Below are 25,618 nucleotides of genomic sequence, written 5' to 3' on the forward strand. Positions count from 1 at the left end.
CAAGGGGAGGGCTTTATATGTGATGGACTGGGCCATATCCACTACGTTTCCGAGGTTTTTCCATTTAAGGGCATTGGTGTTTCCACACCAGGCTGTGATGCAGCCTGTCAATATACTCTCCTCCACACATCTATAGAAGATTGTCAAAGTTTTAGATGACATGCCGAATCTTCACAAACTTCTAAGAATGTAGAGGTACTGCCGTGCTTTCTTCATATGACATTTACATGCCGGACCCAGGACAGGTCCTCCAAAACAACACCGAAGAATTTAAAGTTGCTGACCCTCTTCAACTCCGATTTCCCCCGATGAGGACTGGCTCCAGTTTCCTCTCCTGAAGTCACTATTTGTCTCCTTGTCTGTGAGGATTTTGTTGTGGCACCACTCAGCTATATTTTCAATCTCCCTCCTGTATGCGTATTCATCTCCGCCTTGATACGGCCAGCAAACATAAGTGTCGCACAGGAGCTGCACTTCACCACACAGCCATAGGTATAAAGCAAGCAGAGCAGGGGGCTAAACACACAGCCGTGTGGTGCACCCATGCTGATGGAGATTATGGAGATGTTACAGACAATCTGAAATGATTGGGGTCTGCAACTGAGGAAATTGAGGATTCAGTTGCAGATGGAGGTATTGAGGTCAAGAACTTGAAGTTTTTAAATTAGTTTTGAGGGGATGAGAATATTGAATGCCAAGCTGTAATCAATGACAAGCATCCTGACGTATGCATCTTCATTGTCCAGGTGTTTCAGGCTTGAGCGAAGAGCCAATGAAATGGCATCTGCCGTTGACTTGTGACGGTAGGCAAATTGGAGTGGATCCAAGTCGCTTCTCAGGCAGGAGTTGATATGTTTCATCACCAACCTCTCAAAACACTTCATCACAGTGGATGTAAATGCTACTGGATAATAGTCTTTGAGGCAGATTACCACGTTCTTCTTAGGCATTGTATAAGTGCTACAAGTACAACTACAAATACCACATAAGTACAGTAATCTGATCATCTTGACACATTGGTGGTGCTGGATTAGCAGATTTTCTGGAGTATTGGATATTACTAGGCATTAATATCCCAACTTACTTCTAAGGAGATTAATTTTTTAAATAATAAATTTTGCAGTTAATCCTCTGGGTTTAAAGGGTGCACAGGAACTGGCATCCCCATGAATTGAAACACATGTGAGAATTTCAGTGCACAGTGAGTTGAAAGATGGCATGCAAAACGGGTTCCCATAGGAATTACACATTGAGAAAACATAATCCAGCAAGCCAGATGCTGCACTATCAGGATTTTTAAATCATTTGATAGCAGATTATCTGGGTATTACTGTACTTTCAAAACTCCTTTGAAAATTAATCCACATGTATCGTGTACTTAGATGCTATTATGGAAGCCATGAGTTATTTAAATTCTCTCTGCACCAGGGTCCATATTTGACACCCTCATCTGAATATCCATCCCAGAGCAGCAACTTGTGATGTTTTATTGGCTGTTGATCCTGTAGCCTGTTCAACGGGTTGGCAGTCAATCTAGAAGCAGATGCTTCACTCAGGCATTAATCCCTTCCCTGTAAATTCTGTGGCTTCTTTTCTGAAGTGAGACAATGGACAAGGGCCACCCTCAGCCTCCCTGGTTCCTGATACCAATTCATACTCCTACCACAGCTGATGAGTACCTCCGCAACAAGAACGATAAGAGTTTCGGACTCGTTGTGGAGAGCATGGTTTTTAAAAGCCAAATGAAGATTCCGTGCTGGGGTGCCCAGCCTGGTATGTCCATCAAGTGCAGAGTTTCTTCTTCTGTTTTGCATGCTGCACAACCTAGTGACCTAAAAGCAGCGGCTGGTGCCAGAGGAAGGTCAGTGCTCCGGTTTGGACCAGAGGGGTATGAAGTACATCAGACACTACAGTGGTGGGTTATACCCGGTGAAACATCACAAGCCTTATACCCCAGCAATGTAAGCATTGACTCCTAATAGGAATACTATTTCCATAAGGAGCCTGCTAAACCACAGTCCCTATTGGGATAATTAACACTGATATGCACAAAATGCTGGAGGAACTCAGCAGGCCAGGTAGCATCTATGGAAAAGAGTACATTCGACACTTCAGCCCAAGACCCTTCAGCAGTGTTTGTAGTTGATCTTGTAACAATTATACAATGCCTAAGAAAAACTGGTAACCTGCCTCAAAGACTATTATCCAGTAGCACTTACATCCACTGTGAGTGATGAAGTGTTTTGAGAGGTTGGTGATGAAACATATCAATTCCTGCCTGGAAAGTGACTTGGATCCGCTCCAATTTGTCTACCGTCGCAACAAGTCAACAGCAGATGCCATTTCATTGGCTCTTCACTCAATTCTGGAACATCTGGACAGTGAAGGTGCATTTTGTGTGTGTTGCTTGGATTTCCAGCATCTGCAGGTTTTCTCTTGTTTGCGAACAGATTAACACTGATATAGTTCATTCTTAATCAGTGAAGCATGCCCTTATTGATACATAATATTCCCTCGTATGTTCTTTCTCAAGGAATCCATTCATGAATTGGCCTGGGCACCTGTCTTCAGTAACATTCAGTTCACCTTCACATACATTCTGAGGGCATGAAACTTGATTTAATGGGGTTTCATTTGGAGGAGATAGAATTACTGCCAATATCTCCCTGTGGTTGCCCTAATGGACCTACTTTATCTATACATTTGCCCCGACAGACAGAGTAATCCTCGTAGCATTAATCTGTTTGGTGAGAATGTGAGATGTTCCCAATTTGAGAGATCCCTCCCATTGCCCTATATATATATATATATATATATATATATATCTTTTCCCTCTCTCTCTTTTCCTCTCTTCCCCCCTCTCTCTCTCTCTCTCTCTCTCTCTCTCTCTCTCTCTCTCTCTCTCTCTCTCCATCTTTCTCTCTCTCCCTCCCCCTTCCCTTCCCTTCCCTTCCCTCCCCCACCACCTGGTGTGTACCAGGTTAGCTGAGCCTGTTCCAGAAGGTAACAGCAGAAGTTCCATTTTATTGCATGATAGTACTGAGCCAGTATAGTTGTGTATTTAGCACTTTTTTACTGTTTTCATGAGCTTTTGCAGGGGTGTTGATTGAGTGTCAATGTTTTATGCAGAACATGTTAGCACAACACAAAGGGGTGAATTCAATGTCAAAGCAGCTTTACTGTTTGCAACACGATGGTTGCTATTTCCTTCCTATCCACCAGAGGATAGTATAGTCAAACCCCGTTAATCAAACGCACTCACACTTCAATATGTTGGACTGGCCCTTTTCCGCCATACTGGATGTTATTCTATCAATACTCTAACGCACTTTTAATTCATTTTTATGGCACCCCAGGGTAAAGATGTGAGAAATCACATGGTTTATAAGGCTCCAGATTTAACCCTTTATCAAAGTACATTTATGTCACCATATACAACCAGAAGACTCATTTTCTTGTGGGCATTCACAGTAAATACAAGAAACATAATAGAATTAAAAAAAGGCCACACTCAACAGCACGGATAAAAACCAGTCTGCAAAAGACAGCAAACTGAAAATACAAAAAGGAAGTAAAAAAAGAAAATAATAATAATAATAATAGAAACAGAAGGGGTCCTTGTGGCAATTCAGGACCAGGTGGTTAACACAAAATTATCAAAAATAAATAATAAAAGACCAACAAATTCAAGGTGGTAAATGTAGAAAATGCCAAGAAAAAAAACAAAAACAATCTAACACACATTGCAGGATCCTGTAGCAGTTTAAAACAATCTAGGATTCCTTCACAGACACAATCAATTGTCATTCATCAAAATCTTGCTTTAAAATATAAACTCATATGTGAAATCATACCTTACTATAAATACAAGCCTGATTCAGTTTTAGAGTCAGAATACCACAAATTATATTATGACTGAACAGTTATTATAGATAGGACAATTGATAATAACTGTATGGATATAATAACAAGCAAGAACAACTTTTCTAATAGATATAGCCATTCCAAACACACACAAGTTACAGAAAGCAATATGTGAAAACACCAGAAATATGCTGAATTAAAAGATGAAATTGAAAGACTTTGGAACATGAACAAGGTATACATTGTCCCAATAGTAATATCTACAACTGGTATTATTCCAAAGGCACTATACAATAGCATTAAGCAATTAGGGTAACACAGCAATATCTATGTAAATCTTCAGAAAGCCACTAGAATAGTCCAAAAATTCCTAGCAATTGACAAATGAGTGTACTTGGCTATGCCCATACCTTAGGTTTTACCAGCTTGAGCTGAGAAAAAAATAAATAATAATAATAACTAGAAACAATCCCAACACATTGCAGGATCCTGTTGCAGTTTAACTCAATCTGATTACTTACACAGGCACAATCAAGTGGCAAACTTCATTCACCAAAATCTTGCTTTAAAATACAAACTCATAAAACAAACCATATCTTACTATAAATACAAGTCTGATCCATTTTTAGAGTCAAAGTCACTACACAATAGCATTAAACAATTAGGCCTACACAGCAATTTTTATGTAAATGTCTAGAAAGCCACAATGCTACCCATTAGTTAAGTTAGTTTGGTTGAGAGAGAGTGAACCGGGGGGGGGGTGATTTTTTAATATATGTTGACCACTTAATCATGCTAATTTGAATACTAATTACTATTTTGCCATATCACTAATTTAGTTTCTTATCACTATGAGAACATTCGTCTTTTCTGGTTTCCTAACAAAGGACTGAACTCACTTTTTTTGACTTAGAACTCTGTTATTTGGAAGCACATCATAGAGTGTCATCTCCCATACTCGGTCTCTCAGTGGTTTTGGTCTTTTTTCAAGTAACTGCTACACAGATGTCAGTCAAAATCAAAGCTCTTGGGATTAAAGACCCAGTGGCTGTGATGGTTAAAAGCTGAAAAGCGGAGAAGAATGGCAGGTGGACTCAGTGTTGGACTCCAATGACAGGAATGAGGCACGGTATTAATGTTTTAGATGGTGTGAAACGTGGAAATGAATTAAACACAAAGGACAACAGCAGACTTCAACTGGACCAAAACCACTGCAATGGATAGACACATGATTGCTCTTTGAGGTGATTTTCATTTTGCTCAGTAAATAAAAAGAATCAATTCTGAAGAGAGTACATTGGAGATATCTTCATCATAACTCACTAAAATAATATATATAGTTTGCCATTTATGCAAACTTGTTTAGAAACCCTGTGTTTTATTTTTGCCAGTTTTTTCAACAGGAATGTAAGGTATGTCATAGACAAGCCCTCTTAAAAGCTTGTATCTTCTAAAAACTGTCAGCAAATTTGCTCACTCACTCAAGCTTTTCTTTGGATTTCTTCATATTTCTAGCCAATCAAAACAACAATTACCACTTTAATGATTCCTGTCTTTGTCCTCTATACTCAGCAACCAAAATTTCATCCAGACAAGCTTTTTCCCAAGTCTCAACCATCCACGTAACTAATCTAAGACTTGAGACAATTATTATGTCTGGAGTTATAGACACATCGAATTTCAAAAAAAAAACTTTTAAAGTTTCCGTTGTATTCCTGCACAGATTGAAACTGAAACCTCAGATCTGATCCTGAACCACCATTGCTTTTTCTTTTGTTTTACTTCATTTGTTGTTGTTGAGTGCCATCGACTCATGGCGACCCTATGGTTAAGGTAGTTGTCCATAGGGTTTTCATGGCAAGATTGCCAGGCCTTACTTCGACACAGATACTGCTGATGCCCAGGTTGGGACCCTGGCCGGATTCAAACTCCGCACTATCCACCAGCCGATGTCACTAGACCACCTTTACTTCATTTAACCATGATTAATTTACTCAGATTTACTTTCCATGCAGTTCAAATTAGGATACTACCCCACCTCTATTTCTCTGATGAAGTAATTTATGTTCTCTGAAATTCCATTGGATGAAGTAACTTACAAGATATCTAATAGAAATAAAGTGATTAGGTCATAACATTGATATTTAAAAGTTAGTGTTTCCCTTTCTTTGTTTGTGGCTTAATTAATTAGCTCTTGCGATTTACGTAAAGGATTTTCAGAACCTTGCCTCTTCGTAACTTAAAGGAAATGGATGGCCTGCATTAGAATTTCAAACAAAATACCAACCAAATTTTTGATAGACTAAATGTGAATAATTAAAAGCTGTTTTGTTGAATTAGGATCTACCAAAAAGAAAGTAGAAATCCTTTGTATAATCATTAATTGTAATTTTCTTAATGATGGCAGAAGGAATGTTTCCATCAGATAAGACGTTCTGTGCAGCAGAACTTCCTTACTGCCCGTTATAACGCTGGTGTTAAGAACAGCAATGAAGGTCCTCCATCTCTGTGTGTCCTTGGCCATTCCATTGCACACAAATATAGAAGAATTCTTCATTGCTGTTTCTGTAACAATTGTTTTTTGACCAGTCAGGGTTGTTCGCCCTGGGCTAACCCCCGAACCTGAAGGACCAGTGGACCACTCTTAGGCTGGCCACTACTCTTTGGCCTGTTTGGTAACCTTATCAAGAGTCAAAGCACAAGGCCCCGACTCCAGCCAACAGCTCTCCTGGGCATTGAGGAACACAAGCCTCCAAACCCTACGACAAGGTTGTGGTCCTTTTGGAGGGCGCAGCAGAACAAAACTGTCAAATCTCATTGCGTAACAGAAAACTGAGTGAAGAATAACAAATCCAGACAGTAAAATTGCTCAATTTCTTCAGCTTTTACTTAATCATTTAGTTTCAACGTGAGTATATAACATTTACAAAATTATCAACATATCACAAAATAATTTCACTAAAGCGCTTCAGAAAATTTACAAGGAAAATTGGTGAGTTATTGAAATCCTTGGTTAATGCAATAGAAAAAGCCTTTCTCCTTTCCAGTAAACATACTTTGCATTTGAATCCTGATATCAAAATTGGAGATTTCACTGTTAACTGGATGTTTTAACTTCCTGTTATTTTTGATGACTCTTCTGTGCACCTAAATGAAACACATCATAGAAAGCGTCTTAATCTTTCCTTATATTTATATTTTCCTTTCATAATCACAGTCATTTCTTCCTTATGCTTTTCATTATTTTATAGCTTACTAACTGAGTTGCACGCCTTTAGTTCGTCATGAGCTCCTTGTTTTTGTTAACACTTTTTGGGACGTTTCAGGCATATTTGCCATGGGCATTCTATACCTGGGTCACAGTGAAACTCCCCACCTTGAACACCGGGATTCAAACACTAGGCAGATTCATTAGGGAAAAGGGAGTTCTTTTTTGCATTAGCAAGGCTTGCAACTCAAATGTCTCTTTTCTAAATCTTCCTTAGCTGTAATTACTCCTTTCCTGCAGTCACATTTTAGAATCTACAGTACTGTGTAAAAGTTTCAGGCAGATATATATTGCTACGGTGCCTAAGACTACTGCACAGTACTGAAGTAATTTTATGCATTGCAATGTAATGATGTTGCCAAAAAAAACCAACAGATTTCTTGACATATGAGAGTGATGATAAACCTGATTCTGATATGGGTCTCTATTGTGGACTGAGAGTGGGAAGGGGGCAGGGAGAGGGGAATCATAGTTGCGAAAAGGGGAAGGGAGAGGGAGTGAGATGCACCAGAGAGACATTCTGTAATGATCAATAAACCAATTGTTTGGAATCAAATTACCTTGCCTGGTGTCTCAGGGCTGGGTGTGTCTGCATCTGTGCCACCCCCTGCCCCTGGCACTCCTTTTCCGCCGCCTGTCCTACACCCCTCTCACGGCACTCCACACTCATCATACCCAACATCGTTTGCTCCTGCCAGATTTACAGGCTCGCTCTCCGTTCCACATTGACAAATAAAGTACTGTGCAAAAGTCTTAGGCACCTAGTTACCGTATGGTTGGGAAATCCAGGTTAGAAGTGATCTTGGGGTTATTTCATCCCAGATTGGGATTTCTCTATATTTTGGAAATGTCCTGGCAATCGTTTGAGGGAAGGGGTGACTTGGTTATCCTTGGACTTATTCACTTAGGACTTTTGCACCATACCATACCTGTTTTGGATCTTTTCTTAAATCACCAAAACGTGTTTTTCCTAGCCAAACAATTTTACATTAAGTACCTTCTGGTCTGTTTCTATAATTACTTCACCAAATTATTAGGTTAATTGTTCATCACTTCTGTGAACCAGATACTCCTTTGATGCAGAAGTCTGGAATGGGGATTGGTTCTGAAAAGAATAGCAAGTTGCTGACCTTGATAGCAGGGTTTGTTCTACTGCTGAAAAACAACCTAAGGAGGCCTAAACTCTGGCCACAGTTTTCAAATCCATGGTAAAAAGGCTGTGTTTATGGACTGGAGAGTAGCAAATGTCATATATTCATTCAACAAGAGAGAGAAAGTTAGACCTGGTAAACTAGTGAAGTCTGGCGAAAGTGTTGTTGATAGGTTCTTAGAATTCATAATTTAAAGATTATTTGGGAAAGACAGTGGCAATTGGAATTGAAATTGGTTTAATATTGTCTCATGTACCAAAGTACTGTGAAAAGTTTGCTTACCATTCTGTTTATAAAGTTCAAATCATTACATAGTGCGCAGAGGAGGTGCAAGGTAAAATAATGACAGAATGCAGAATCAAGTGCTTTACAGTACCTAAAGAGAAAGTGCAGTGCAGGTAGACAATAAGGTGCAAGATGATAAGGAGATAGATTGTGAGGTCAAGAGTCCATCTTATCTTATGAGGGAACTATTCAATCATCTTACAACAGTGGGGTAGAAGTTGTCCTTAAGCCTGGTAGTATGTGCTTCCAGGCTTCTGTATTTTCTGTCCAGTGGCAGAGGGGAGAAGGGAGGAAGTCCAGGGTGAGTGGGGTCTTTGATTGTACTGGCTGTTTTAATAAGGCAGTGAGAGGTATAGACAGAGTGCACAGAGGCAGTCTGGTGTTCATGACGTGCTGAGCTGTGTCCACTACTCTTGAGCTTATGGCAGTCACAGGCTGAGCAGTGGCCATACGAGGCCGAGATGCATTCGTATAATAGAGTACTTCCTGTGTGCATCAATAATAATTGCTATGGGTCAACAGGGACATACAAAATTTCTTAAGCCTCCTGAGGAAATAGAGTCACTAGTGACCTTCCTTGGCTGTAGCATCTACATGGTCGAAGCAGGACAGGATATTGGTGATGTTCACTTCTAGGAACTTGGAGCTCTCATCTCTCTCAACGTCAGCCTGCTGATGAAAACAGGAACATGTGCCTACCCACTTCCTGAAGTCAATGACCAGCCTTTGTGCTGAAATTGAGATTGCTAGCATCAGGTAGCACTACAAAATATGAACACGAGCCATTTTAATAAATCACTGTTTGTACAAATAAAGGTAATGTTGTCAATTGGATGGTGTTTGTGAGGAGGCATTTGGTCACAGATCAGTCCAGGTAGAAATATGCTTAGGACAGAAAACAAGTCCTTATGGTGGAAGGAAGTTGCTCAGGTTTTAAGTTGGAACCAGCGGCCTCCAGGGACCAGTGTTAGGTTTCCTCCAGTCCTATATCATTGGGGGATGGTTTGAACTTGGATTGGGCATCGACATGCAAAAGTAAATTTTCTTGAAACAGCTGGGACAACTCAAAGACTTTAGGGGAACAAGACGGTGAATCAAGCCAAGGATTACCAAGTCATCCCTTCCCTCAAACAATGCCAGGACATTTCCAAAATATAGAGAAATCCCAATCTTGGATGAAATAACCCCAAGATCACCTCTGACCTGGATTTCCCAACCATACAGTAACAATAGAGTTGTACAAGGTCCTACCTCTACTGCATCATTCACAAAAGGACAATACACACCCATGCAATCATCTGTTTGAACTTCTTCCATTTGGCGGATTTTATAAGATTTTCTAAGTCCCCATTTACAGACTGAAAAATAGCTTTTTCCCCAGAGCTATAATTGCTCTGAACCAATCGATCAAGCATCATCCATAAGTTTGTTATATTGCTACTTTAATACTGGTTTTATGACTGTCATGTGTCTGAGTTGCACTTTTGTACCGCTGGACATTGCTTGTACTGGCTGGTTACTTGATTTTATTTATTGTTTATTTATTTTATTTGTTGTTTCATAGCATTGAGAATGAGAGTTGCAAACTCATTTTCACTGTATTGGTGCATGACAAGTTGTACTATGCAATGACAATAAAGATATTTCATTTTCATTTCAAATGCTTGCAGATTTTAGAAACATCAACGCATAGTGTATCCAGTTAAGTCCTGACTTAATGACTTAGTAATATGATTCAATATTGAATATGAATACCTGTACAATATCTTTCCCATTTAAAAAAATACCCTCCATTGTTGTGGGAATGAAGTCACCGGAGAAAAGCACTGGTAGGTATAAAGCAGCTTTTTTATTTGACAAAACCAGATACGAAAGCATATGGAGACTCTTTTGGTCGAAAGGACTGCCTGTGCCTAACACTATACACATTTTATGTGCTGAAGATCAAAGAAAATTCAGGAGAAGTCAAACAAATCCATATTTACAATCTTTCTACAGTCACACCCAAAACAAGTGTTAATCAAGGTCGCATCCTTGCACTGGAATGTTGATTGGACTCGTGCATATGCGGACAATCAGCTGAGTGCCTATTTCCTGGTCTGCCTGGTCTGCGAACCTCTCATTCAAAGCTGCATTAAAATCAAATCCACAATCCATATTTAGATCTGAAAGGTGGTGGCCGAAGTTATCTGTTAAATTTGCTAAACCATAGAATCACTCTAACGCCCTCTGTGGACTTAATGAATCAATTGTCCTCTTTCTGCACTGTAATCACTCAAAGAAGTGATGGAGGCAGAAGAAAGGAAACTGTAGACTAGTTAGTCTGACTTCAGTGGTAGGAAGGTGTTGGAGTCGAATATTAAGGATGACTTCTCAGGGTACTTGGAGGCACATGATTAAATAGGCTGTAGTTCTGGTTTACTCAAGGGAAAATCTCGCCTGACAAACCTGTTGCAATTTTTAAAGAAATAACAAGCAGCGTAGACAAAGGAGAATCGATTGATGTTGTGTACTTTGATTTTCAAAAAACCTTTGTCAAGTTACCACACATGAGGCTGCTTAACAAGCTATGAGCCCGTGGTATTACAGGAAAGATTCTAGCATGGATAAAGCAGTGGCTGATTGGCAGAAGGGAAAGAGTGGGACTAAAGGGAGCCTTTTCTGGTTGGCTGCTGGTGGCTAGTGGTGTTCCACAGGGCTCTATGTTGGGACTGATTCTTATGTTATATTGCAATGATATGGAAGATAGAATTCTTGGCTTTGTTGCTAAGTTTTTGCAGATGATATGAAGATAGGTAGAGAAGCAGGTAATGTTGAGGAAGTAGGGGGAGGCTAGATTAGGAGATTGGGCAAAGAAGTGGCAGATGGAATAGTGTCGGGAAGTGTATGGTCATGCATATTGGTCGAAGAAATGAAAAGGTTGATTATTTTCTTAATGGATAGAAAATACAAAAAACCGAGGTACAAAGGGACTTGGGAGTCCTTGTGCAGGATTCCCTAAAGGTTAATTTGCAGGTTGAGTCGGTGATAAGGAAGGCAAGTGTGATGTTAGCATTCATTTCTAGAGAATGAGAATATAAATGCAAGGATGTAATATTGAGACTTCATAAGGTACCGGTGAGTCCTCACTTGGAGTATTGTGAGGAGTTTTCAGCCCCTTATCTTAGAAAGAATGTGCTGAAACTGGAGAGAGTTCATGAAAATGATACCAGGATTGAATGGTTTGTCATATGAAGAGCGTTTGATGGCTCTGGGCCTGTATTCACTAGAATTCAGAAGAATAAGGGGTGTGCACATTGAAACCTATCAAATGGTGAAAGGCCTTGATAGAGTGGATGTGGGAGGATGTTTCCTACAGTGGGAGAGTCTAAGACCAGAGGACACAGCCTTAGAGTAAAGTGGCGTCCTTTTAGAACTGAGATGAGGAGGAATTTCTTCAGCCAGAGAGTGGATAATCAGCGGAATTCTTTGCCACCGGCAGCTGCGGAGGCCAAGTCTTCACATGTGTTTAAGGCAGAGGTTGGTACATTCTTGATTGGTCAGGGCATGAAAGGATATGGGGAAAAGGCAGGAGAATGGGGCTGAGAGGAATATTTAGTTAGCCATGATGAAATGGTGGAGCAGACTCAATGGGCTAATGGGCCTATTTCTGTTCCTACACCTTATGGTCTTGTGGTCTAATAACTACATGGCATGTGAGTCATTTCCCCATTTTAAAAGGAAATCTTCTTAAGTAGATATAGAATTCCATTAGTTATATTTTCAGAAGAAAAGGAGTGGAAAAATGGTGAAGGAAAGGAAAGAATGAAGAGAACTATGTTGATCAAATAATTTTCTAAAAATGCAAATGTAGAAGGATAAATGCATCACATGACATTTGGGGTTTCATAAATAGAGATATATATATTTAATAATCAGTGATTATTCACTGATCATGACTACCCTGAAAACTTTTACAAAAGATCCTAAGGAAGGGTCTTGTTCTGTTTGTTCTTTTCCAGAGATGCTACCTGAACTGCTGAGCTCCTCCAGCATTTCATGTGTGTTGCCTTGGACCTCCAGCATCCGCAGATTTTCTTGTGTTTTACAAGATATTCAGACAATTCCCTGAGCTTGTGCTTCTTTTGAATTAGTGGAGGTCAGTGGAGTTAAAACACTTGTCAATGTTCCAGAAGATTTAACAATACTTTGAGATTGATACTGAAGCCACTCTTGCTGTTGAAGTATCTACTCTGTTTTACCATATTTTACTTTATGAGAATTTACCCCATTACCAAATAGATATAAAGTCACAGACATTGGTATGTTCAACCCTCTAATACGTGATCCCAGGGAGCCATTACCTTACGACTCCACAAATGTCAGGTTACATCTTAAATTTATACAGTAAATTTTGGGCAAATTCCAACAGCCAAACATACTTAGTCAGTGATTTCACGAAGCACTCGTTATGTATCAGCTGGTTCACAAATATTTCCGCGCATTACACAAAATTAGAATTGCATGTCCACATTCAGTTCCTCTATTTACCAGACAGTCTCGGACAAAGGTTAACAATACCTTATCATTGGCATGATCTATTGCTAGCCTGTTGTTATCTAACACAAGCAAGGCAGCGTCTACATCTTATCCTGTCACCCTCATGACCCAAATCTTGAGCTAATCAAACTTGACAACAAAATTTAACTCAAAATTTAATTTTTCTTCCACACTTGCATTGGGAGTTCCAAGTTTGAACTTACCACAACATTCTGTCACCTTGCTCCATTTAAATACTAATTTACTTTCCAGTCCTTCCTTCGAGAGTGGATGACCTCACAATTTCCAGCATTATATTCCATCCTATAACTCCTCGCTTACTCAGTCAATCTATCAGCATTCTCTTGTAGGAATTATCTGTCCTCCTCAAATCCTGCGAAACCAGCTATTTTCAGCAAGCACAATTACAGTGCACTTGATCTCCTCATCCAAGATGTTAATATAAATTGTAGAAGGTTGACACAACAGCAGTGATCCCTGTGGCATTCCATGAGTTACTGATTGCCAATCACAAAATGACCCTTCACCTGAATCTCTATTTTCTGTTGTTTAGCTAATACCCTATTCGTGTCAGTATTATAATTCTCCCAACCTTCTTCATTCTGTGCAGCAATCTATCGTGGGGTATATTATTAAGATTTTCTGCAACTCCTTAATTCAATGTATTTGCTAATCCTCAAAAGTCTCCAGCAAATTTGTCAAACAGAGAGTCCCTTTAGTAAAACCATGTTAACTTGGCTTGATTGACATATTATTTCCTAAATGGCTTGCCACAACTTCTTTAATAATAAATTCGAGCATTTTTACATTAACCAGTGTTAGTCTGATAGGTTTTGGTTTTCTGTCCTCTTCCTTTCTTGAACAATGGCATGATATTTGCAAACTGGTGATGACAAAAGAAAATGAGGAGAAAAGAAACTGAAAAAGATAACTGGAATACAAAGTACTGAACAAGTACTTGAATGCAGTTTTTAAATATGAAGGAGGCAGAATATTCATCTAATCATAACTAGTGTAGTACTGTAATAGGCAGGTGGTGGTAATTATACGACTCAACCTGCAGAAACTGCCAAAGAACTGATTTTCTTAAAGACTTTGATGGTGAAGGAAGTGAAGGATTGCCTTTGCAATCTTAAACTGATCTGAGTATGTTCAAAACGAACACAATGTAGCCAGTGTATTCATACCTTTAAACATGAGTGACACTGAATGGCTTCCTTAAGTTTCACATATTAACATCACTGCACATGTCAAATGTGGATTGTGAAAAATTAAACAATAACCAAGAAATAGAGACTGCTACATTTATTTAATGCTAATTTACTCAATGGTCCTCAGGTTATTTACCACAACCGAGGAGTGAGAACTGGGTGCAGATATATTATCATGACATATGACTACCTGGCAAATCAGATTCTATGATCAGTGTGTAGCAGCACATATAATGTAAAAAGATACACATCTGAATACAAATTTTATCCAACACAGCAGCATTTCCATGGTGATAGAATGGATTATGGGATAGAGAATCAGCACCATGTCAATTTGCTCTTTCTTTTACCACAAATACCTGGATTAAGGTAATCTTTGATTGAGAGTGCGATAAGTACAAAGCAATACCTATTTCATAGTAGAATTTACTGAGGTTATGAAATATTTCACTTATGTAATCTCACCACCACTCTAATACCAATATGATGTCTGCTCTGTAAATTGGACCTGACGATTCACCAAATGGAGAGAGAACAGAAATAGTTCTGGATTCTACCCATTACCTAGATTTTTAATTAGTTTTTCAATTAAATGGAGTGTATTAATTAAAGATATAGCAACGTTCATTGGAACTGAGCTTCTGAATTATCTTCCAGTATCAAACTGCTAGTCCTGGATAAAATTGAAGAAACAATTTTACAGTGGCTTACTATCTGACTTGAATACTAATGAGGACATGATTGCATTGAAAGGCTGGCATTATGTTGTGCAATGCGTGCTTGTGATCCACATACTCATGGGGATACCAGTGAAGTGTATCTATTTCTACACAGAATATATTTATCCTTTTGTGTGCTATTTATATTACTGGAATTCGTACTTTGATGAAATTTTGTGCATCAGAGATTATATTATTGAAACGTTCTTTTAGATAAAATGCTTCAATTCACAAAATATAGGTCAAAAATTATTTTGTTTGTCAGTCTTTAAGACCATAAGACATAGGTCTGACATTCAGTCATGGCTGATCCTTTTCTCCCCTCCTCAGACCCAACCCCCAGCCTCCTCCCCGCAACCTTTGATGCCATGTCCAATCAAGGACCGATCAAGCTCTGCCTTAAATACAGCCAACGACCTGCCACCACAGCTACCTGTGGTAACAAATTCCCCAAATTCAACACCCTCTGGTCAAAGAAATTTCTCCACATCTCCGTTTTAAATGGACACCTCTCTTATCCTGAGGCTGTGCCCTCTTGTCTTGGACACCCCAACCATGGGAAATATCCTTTCCACATTTACTCTGTCTAGGTCTTTCAATATTTGAAAGGTTACATGAGATCACCCCTCATTCTTCTAAATTCCAGCGAGTTCAGACCCAGAGCCATCAAACATTCCTCATATGATTACCCTTTCATTCCTGGAATCATCCTTGTGAACCTCCTCTGAACCTTCGCCAATGCCAGCACATTTTTTCTTACATGCGGAGCCCAAAACTGTTCATAATACTCATGGTGAGGCCTCACCAGTGCCTTATAAAGCCTCAGCATCACATCCCTGCTCTTGTATTCTCGACCTCTTGAAATGAATGCTAACATGGCATTTGCCTTCCTCACCACCTACTCTACCTGCAAGTTAACCTTCAGGGTGTTCTGCACAAGGACTCCCAAGTCCGGTTGTATCTCAGATTTTTGGATTTTCTTCCCATTTGCACATTTATTTCTAATACCAAAGTGCATGACCATGCATTTTCCAACATTGTATTTCATTTGCCACTTTCTTGCCCATTCTCCTAATCTGTCTAAATCCTTCCGCAGCCTACCTGTTTCCTCAACACTACCTGCCCTTCCACCAATCTTTGCATCATCTATAAACTTAGCAACAAACCCAAATATTCTATCATCTAAATCATCAATATATAGCATAAAAAGAAACGGTCCCAACACTGACCCCTGCAGAACAACATTAGTCACTGACATCCAACCAGAAAGGGATCCTTTTATTCCCACTCACTGCCTCCTACCAATCAGCCAACACTTTAACCATGCCAGTTCCTGTAATACCATGGTCTCTTAACTTGGTATGCAGCCTCATGTATGACACCTTGTCAAAGGCCTTCTGAAAGTCCAAGTATACAACATCTACTTCATCCTCTTTATCTATCCTATTTGTAATCTGCTCATAGAATTCCAACAGGTTCAGCAGGCAAGATTTTCCCTTGAGGAAACCATGCTGACTTTGTCCTATCTTGTCCTGTGTCACCACGTACTCCTTAACCTCATCCTTAACAGTTCACTCCAACAACATCCCAACCACTGAGGTCAAGCTAACAAGTCTATAATTTCCTTTCTGCTGCCTTCCTCCTTTCTTAAAGAGTTGAGTGACATTTGCAATTTTCCAGTCCTCTGGCACCATGCCAGAGTCCAATGATTTTTGAAAGATCATTACTAATGCCTCCACAATCTCTACTGCAACCTCACACACACACACACACACACACACACACACACACACACACACACACACACATACATACACAGTGCCTATCTAAATAGTCACTCCCCTTGGAAGTTTCAATTTTTATTGTTTTGCAACATTGAATCATAGTGATTTAATTTCGCTTTTTAGATACTGATCAACAGAAAAGATTTTTTCATGTCTAAGTGAAAACAAATCTCTACAAATTGGTCTAAATTTATTACAATTATTAAACGCAGATTAATTGACTGCATAGTCACTCACACCCTTCAAGTCAGTATTTAGTAGATGCACCTTTGGCGGCAATTACAGCCTTGAGTCTGTGTGGATAAGTCTATCTGCTTTGCACATCTGGACACTGCAATTTTTCCCCATTCTTCTTTACAAAACTGCTCAAGCTGTGTCAGATTGCATGGGGATTGTGAGTGAACAGCCTTTTCAAGTCGAGCACAAATTCTTAATTGGATTAAGGTCTGGACTCTAACTCGGCCACTTCAGGGCATTAACAGTTGTTTTTAAGTCATTCCTGTGTGGGTTTGGCTTTATGCTTGGGGTCATTGTCTTGCTGGAAAACAAATCTCCCAAGTTGCCGTTCTCTTGCAGACTGCATCAGGTTTCCCTCCAAGATTTCCCTGTATTTTGCTGCATTAATTTTACCCTCTACCTTCACAAGTCTTCCAGGGCCTTCTACAGTGAAACATCCCCACAGCATGCTTCATGGTAGGGATGGTGTGTTTTTGATGATGTGTGGTATTTGGCTTATGACAAACATTGCATCTAGTCTGCTAGCCAAAAAGTTCAATTTTAGTTTCATCAGACCATAGAACCTTCTTCCAGCTGACTTCAGAGTCTCCCACATGCCTTCTGGCAAACTCTAGCTGAAATTTCATGGGAGTTTTTTTTTGATCAGTGGCTTTTTCTTAAAGCTGCGACTGGTGAAGCACTTGGCAACAGTTGTGTGTGCAGTCTCTTCCATCTCAGCCACTGAAGCTTGTAACTCTTCCAGAGTTGTCGTAGGTCTCTTGGTGGCCTCCTTCACTAGTCCCCTTCTTGCACGGTCACTCAGTTTTTCATGTTAGCCTCTCTCGACAGATTTACAGCTGTGCCGTATTATTTCCATTTCTTGATGATTGACTTAACAGTATCCAAGGGATATTCAGTGCCTTGGAAATTTTCTTGTATCCATCTCCTGACTCGTGCTGTTCAATAACCTTTTTGTGGAGTTGCTCGGAGTGTTCTTTTATCTTCGTGGTGTAGTTCTTGTCAGGATATTGACGTTCTAGCAGTTGGACCTTTCAGATACAGGTAAATTTTTACAACAATCAATTGAAACACCTTGACTGCTCACATGTTTATATATAGCTACCACACCTTAACTAATCATATGACTTCTGAAACCAATTGGCTGTATCAGTGATGATTTGGTGTGTCATGTTGAAGGTGGTGAATACTTACACAATCAACTATTTTGTGTTTTATATTTGCAATTAATTTAGTTCACTTTGTAGAGATCTGTCTTCACTTTGACATGAAAGAGTCTTTTCTTGATTCAATGTTGTAATACTATAAAACATGAAAACTTCAAGGGGAATTGAATACATGTTATAGGCACTGTGTGTAAATGTGTGTACATATGTATGTAATGGCTGAGACAAAATCAGTAGTCTAAGGTGCAGTATTGAGACTTAAACACTGACGAAAAGGGTCTAAAATCTGTACTTTGTATATTGAGCCACTTTCTGTTATAAAATATTATTAAAAGCATTGGTGCATGGAATTTCATAAGAAGATATGTTTTTGTAGGTGGTGGGGTAGAGATATGTCTCTACCAAAGGAAGTGTAAGGCACTCCTTCCCTCTACGGCTTGCAGGTCACCCTTGGGCAGGGTGTAGCAGCTGTTAGCCCCGTCCTCCCCCACCTCCGATCAGGTGAAGGCATGGGAGCAGGTGGTGGATGGTCGTATGAGCAGCTGGTGTATATCACAAGTCCTGGTTATGGGACCACCGACACCTCCTTCTCTCTGCTAGCCTGCAGTTCACCCTTGGGCAGGGTGTACCATCTGCTTAGCCCCCCGCTCAGGATAATGTGAAGTCATGGGAACGGGTGGCGGATGGTCGTATGAGCAGCTGATGAATATCAGAGATTGTCTGCTTGGCATCAGTGGTCCCAAGTCCTGGTTTTGGGACCACTGATGCCAAGCAGACAATCTCTGAAGAGCATTGGCAATAGAACGTAGAATGGTACAGCACAGTACAGGCCCTTCAGCCCACAATGTTGTGACGACCCTCAAACCCTGCCTCCCATATAACTCCCCCCCACCTTAAATTCCTCCATATACCTGTCTAGTAGTCTCTTAAATTTCACTAGTGTATCTGCCTCCACCACTGACTCAGGCAGTGTATTCCATGCACCAACCACTCTGAGTAAAAAACCTTCCTCTAATATCCCCCTTGAACTTCCCACCCCTTACCTTAAAGCCATGTCCTCTTGTATCGAGCAGTGGTGCTGGCTATCCACTCTATCTATTCCTCTTAATGTCCTATGTACCTCTATCATTTCTCCTCTCATCCTCCTTCTCTCCAAAGAGTAAAGCCCTAGCTCCCTTAATCTTCGTACCCTTTCCAGTGCTTCCACATCCTTCCTATAGTGAGGTGAGCAGAACTGGGCACAGTACTCCAAGTGCGGCATAACCAGAGTTTTATACAGCTGCATCATTACGTCGCAACTCTTAAACTCTGTACCTTGACTAATGAAAGCTAACACCCCATAAACTTTCTTAACTACCCTATCTACCTGTGAGGCAGCTTTCAGGGATCTGTGGACATGTACCCCCAGATCCCTCTGCTCCTCCACACTACCAAGTATCCTGCCATTTACTTTGTACTCTGCCTTGGAGTTTGTCCTTCCAAAGTGTACCACCTCACACTTCTGCAGGTTGAACTCCATCTGCCACTTTTCAGCCCACTTCTGCATCCTATCAATGTCTCTCTGCAATCTTCAACAATCCTGTACACTATCTACAACACCACCAACCTTTGTGTCGTCAGCAAACTTGCCAACCCACCCTTCTACCCCCACATCCAGGTCATTAATAAAAATCATGAAAAGTAGAGGTCCCAGAACCGATCCTTGTGGGACACCACTAGTCACAACCCTCCAATCCGAATGTACTCCCTCCACCACCACCCCCTGCCTTCTGTAGGCAAGCCAATTCTGAATCCACCTGGCCAAACCTTCCTGGATCCCATGCCTTCTGACTTACTGAATAAGCCTACTGTGTGGAATCTTGTCAAATGCCTTACTAAAGTCCATATAGATCACATCCACTGCACTACCCTCATCTATATGCCTGGTCACCTCCTCAAAGAACTCTATCAGGCTTGTTAGACACGATCTGCCCTTCACAAAGCCTTGCTGACTGCCCCTGCTCAACCATGATTCTCTAAATGTCCATAGATCCTATCTCTAAGAATCTTTTCCAACAGCTTTTCCACCACAGACGTAAGGCTCACTGGTCTATAATTACCCGGACTATTCCAACTACCTTTTTTGAACAAGGGGACAACATTCGCCTCCCTCCAGTCCTCCGGTACCATTCCCGTGGACAACGAGGACATAAAGATCCTAGCCAGAGGCTCAGCAATCTCTTCCCTTATCTTGTGGAGCAGCCTGGGGAATATTCCATCAGGCCCCGGGGACTTATCCGTCCTAATGTATTTTTACAACTCCAACACCTCCTCTCCCTTAATATTAACATGCTCCAGAACATCAACCTCACTCATATTGTCCTCACCATCATCAAGTTCCCTCTTATTGGTGAACACTGAAGAGAAGTATTCATTGAGGACCTTGCTCACTTCCACAGCCTCCAGGTACATCTTCCCACCTTTATCTCTAATCAGTCCGACCTTCACTCCTGTCATCCTTTTTTTCTTCACATAATTGAAGAATGCCTTGGGGTTTTCCTTTACCCTACTCGCCAAGGCCTTCTCCTTCCCTCTTCTTTCTCTTCTCAGCCCCTTCTTAAGCTCCTTTCTTGCTACCCTATATTCCTCAATAGACCCATCTGATCCTTGCTTACTAAACCTCATGTACACTGCTTTCTTCCACCTGACTAGATTTTCCACCTCACTTGTCATCCATGGTTCCTTCACCCTACCATTCTTTATCTTCCTCACCGGCACAAATTTATCCCTAACGTCCCGCAAGAGAACTCTAAACATCGACCACATGTCCATAGTACATTTCCCTGCAAAAGCGTCATCCCAATTCACACCCGCAAGTTCTAGCCTTATAGCCTCAATTTGCCTTTCCCCAATTAAAAATTTTCCTGTCCTCTCTGATTCTATCCTTTTCCATGATAATGCTAAAGGCCAGGGAGCAGTGGTCACTGTCCCCCAGATGCTCACCCACTGAGAGATCTGTGACCTGACCCAGTTCATTACCTAGTACTAGATCTAGTATGGCATTCCCCCTGGTCGGCCTGTCCACATACTGTGACAGGAATCCGTCCTGGACACACTTAAACTCTGTCCCATCTAAACCATTGGAACTAATCAGGTGCCAATCAATATTAGGGAAGTTAAAGTCACCCATGATAACAACCCCGTTATTTTTGCACCTTTCCAAAATCTGCCTCCCAATCTGCTCTTCGGTATCTCTGCTGCTACCAGGGGGCCTATACAATTCCCCCAATAGAGTAACTGCTCCCTTCCTGTTCCTGACTTCCACCCATACTGACTCAAAAGAGGATCCTGCTATATTACCCACCCTTTCTATAGCTGTAATAGTATCCCTGACCAGTAATGCCACCCCCCTCCCCTTTCCCCCCCTCTCTATCCCTTTTAAAGCACTGAAATCCAGGAATACTGAGAATCCATTCCTGCCCTGGTGCCAGCCAAGTCTCTGTAATGGCCACTACATCACAATTCCATGTATGTATCCAAGCTCTCAGTTCATCACCTTTGTTCCTGATGCTTCTTGCATTGAAATACATGCACTTTAGCCCTTCTACCTTATTACACTTACACCCTTTATTCTGCTTCTCTTTCCTTAAAGCCTCTCTATATGTTAGATCTGGCTTTACTCCATGCACTTCTTTCACTGCTCTATTGCTCTGGGTCCCATCCCCCTTGCAAATTAGTTTAGACCCTCCCAAACTACGCTAGCAAACCTACCTGCAAGGATATTGCTCCCCCTCAAGTTCAGGTGCAACCCATCCAATCTGTACAGGTCCCATCTTCCCCAGAAGAGATCCCAATGATCCAAAAATCTAAAACCCCTGCCCCCTGCACCAGCTTCTCAGCCACACATTCATCTGCCATCTCCTCCAATTCTTACCATCACTATCACGTAGATTTGGCAGCAATCCTGAGAATGCCACCCATGAGGTCCTGTCCTTCAGCCTAGTTCCCAAAACTCACACTTCAAGACCTCATCCCTCTTCCTGCTTACGTCATTGGTACCAACATGTATCACAACTTCTGGTTGCTTTCCATCTCATACTGGGATGTCGTGCACCCAGTCAGAGACGTCCCAGACCCTGGCACCTGGAAGGCAACAAACCATGCGGGTGTCCTTCTCACGTCCACAAAATCTCCTGTCTGCTCCCCTGACTATAGAGTCTCCAATGACGACAGCTCTCCTCTTCTCCATCCCATCCTTCTGCTCCACAGGGTCAGACTCAGTGCCGGAGGCCCTGCCACCGTGGCTCACACCTGGTCGGTCATCCCCGCCAACAGTATCCAGGACGGTAAACTTATTATTCAGGGGAATGGTTACAGGGGTGCTCTGCACTACCTTGTCTTCTCACCTATGTTTTCCCTCCTCTGACTGTCACCCAACGACATGCTTCCGACAGCCTAGGTGTGACTACCTCCCTGTAGCTCTCATCTCTGACTGCTTCATTCTCTCTTATGAGTCGAAGGTCATCCAGCTGCTGCTCCAGATTCCTTACACGGTCTTCCAGATTGCCCAGCCGCATGCACTTCTGGCAGACGTGACTCTGCGAGAGAGGGGAGTTCCCCCAAGACAGCCACATCTCACATGAGGCACATCACCATCTCAGGAGGCATTGTAAAGACTAACTGGGAACAAGCTCGTCCTCCGCCTCTTCTTGTCGAAGCCTCTCGAGTCAAAGCCTCAAAGCTCCAATCCTTCACTGGCCCACTCACTCACTGGCCGCTCTGCTTGAGCTACCTCTCTATTTATTTGTTTGAGCTTTTCAAACTGCTTGGTCACCTGATCTCGATTGCCCAATCAGCTGCTTTCTGCTGAGTCTGAGCTATTCAAATCTTGATTGTCTAATCAACTGCTTTCTGCTGAGCTATTCAAATCTTAATTGACTTGATTGCACAGTCCAACTGCCAGAATCCCTTGAGTCAAAGCCTCAAAGCTCCACTCCTTCACTGGCCCATTCATTCACTGGCTGCTTTCCACAGGCCGCTCTGCTTGAGCTACCTCTCTATTTATTTGTTTGAGCTTTTCAAACTGCTTGGTCACCTGATCTCGATTGCCCAATCAGCTGCTTTCTGCTGAGTCTGAGCTATTGAAATCTTGATTGTCTAAGCAACTGCTTTGTGCTGAGCTATTCAAATCTTAATTGACTTGATTGCACAGTCCAACTGCCAAAACTGCCAGAATCTCTTGAGTTAAAGCCTCAAAGTTGCACTCCTTCACTGGTCCACTCACTCACTGGCCGCTTTCCAATAGCTGGGGTTATTGTAATGACACTGCCTGGAAGAAGGCAATGGCAAATCATCCCTGTAGAAAATTTTTCCAAGAACACTCATGATCGTCCATATCATACGGCACAACAAGTTGGAGAATTAGACAACATAAATCCTTAGGAGCTCCCTAAATAGCATACGGCTGTTATTCCTACAAACTTTTCCCTGTATTATTGGACATTGGCTATCAAGCTCATTAGAGAAGCACTGGAACATAGATTGACCACAGAATACTTTGTTGGATATGAAACTTTTGTCAACAATATGATATTCACACTGTGAAATTCACCGATTCAAAAACAAAGGGCTAATAAATATTCCACGATAATACCTGAATCAGAACTGAAGAAATATGAGAGCATCACTAATCGCATTGGGGTTGTGACACTCTGAAGGTGAAGCATTTGGAGAAAAGAATGTTAAGTCCATTTTAAACAAGAGTTATTCGAATTTGAAATGCAGACTTGTAAATGAGCTCAAATGTGAATATTGACAGTGTCCTTGTAATGAGCAAAGAATTTTTCTTATTCCTGCAAATTCACTTATTGCTTAAGTTTCTTTATTGCTTTTTATAGGGGTTCTAGCGAATGTGCAAAAGGTCTGATGTTTAAAGGAAGACCACTTTTTTAACAGTTCAGTAAAGCAACCTTGTTGATGGAAGCCACCTAATGTATCATTAAAGATAACTTCATATAAATTGGATTTTATTTGGCTTAGTAAACACATGCAGTGTTTCATACAAAATGTCCATTTGTGATACCCGAAGAAAAGGTTATGAAATTGGAAAAAAGTTGATTTTTTGAAAACTTGTTCAGATCGTTTTCACCCCTAGGAACAGAGGATCTCATCCCTGAGGCCTTCATCAGGGAATCAGAGGTGAAGAGGGTCAGCAACTTTAAATTCCTCGGCATAGTCATTTCAGAGGATCTGTCTTGGGTACTGTACGCAAGTGCCACTACAAAGAATGCATGGCAGCATCTCTCTGAGAAGTTTGCAAAGATTTGCCATGTCATCTAAAACTTTGTCAAACTCTATAGATGTGCAGTGGAGAGTATACTGACTGGTTGCTTCATAGCATGGTACAGAAACATCAATGCCTAAAAGCAGAAAAGCCTACAAAAAGTAATGGATACCGCCCAGGCAAAGTCCTCCCCATCATTATGCACATCTACAAGGAGCAGTGTTGCATGAGAGCAGCATCCACCTTCAAAGACCCCCACCATCCAGGCTATGCTCTCTTCTTGTTGCTGCCATCAGGAAGGAGGCACAAGAGCCTCAGGACCCACATCACCAGGTTCAGGAACAGTTATTACTGCTCCACTATCAGGCTCTTGAACCAGAGGGGTAACTTTATTCATCTTCACTCACCCAACTCCGAACTGTTCTCACAATGGACTCACTATCAAGGACTCTTCATCTTGGGTTCTCAATATTTTTTGCTTATTTATCCATTATTATTATTATTTTGGCTTTTTTATTTTTATCTTTGCAGAGTTTGTCTTTTGCACATTAGTTGTTTGTCCATTCTGTTGTGTGCAGATTTTCATAGATTCTGTTGTGTTTCTTGTATTTACTGTGAATGCCCACAAGGAAATGAATTTCAATGTATTATATGGTGACATTATATGTACCTTGATAATAAATTTACTTTATTATCAAGTATTGGAGTCATGCATTAAAACACTGCCTTAGCATTTGCAGTGGCACTTGCTCACTGAAATTGCAGCTGCTGCAGATGTGCCGTAGGAAGGCAGTCGGAGCCCAATGGAACTTTCTCCCTGTCAGCCTGTGTAGTGTAGAAATGCCTGCCAAGGATACCAGGGGAAAGGAGGATGAGGAGGACACACCTTCAGTATGTATACACACCAGCTATCCTCCCCTTCTCCCAGGCAATCACAGCAGCAGATGGAGTTCGACAGTGTGAGTGGCCTTAAGCCAATACGTTTTGCAGAGATAGCCCTGTTGTTCAGCTGAGCTTGGCTGCAATAAGTGGTGAGAGACCCAGCAAAGATGTGCGAAAATATGTGTGGCAATAAACACAGACGACGGCAGACTAATGTTTCAGTGAGAATTATTTAATTGCCATACTCTTGACA

This window comes from Mobula hypostoma, chromosome 20, assembly GCF_963921235.1.
Source record: "Mobula hypostoma chromosome 20, sMobHyp1.1, whole genome shotgun sequence".
In the NCBI taxonomy this organism is placed as follows: domain Eukaryota; kingdom Metazoa; phylum Chordata; class Chondrichthyes; order Myliobatiformes; family Myliobatidae; genus Mobula; species Mobula hypostoma.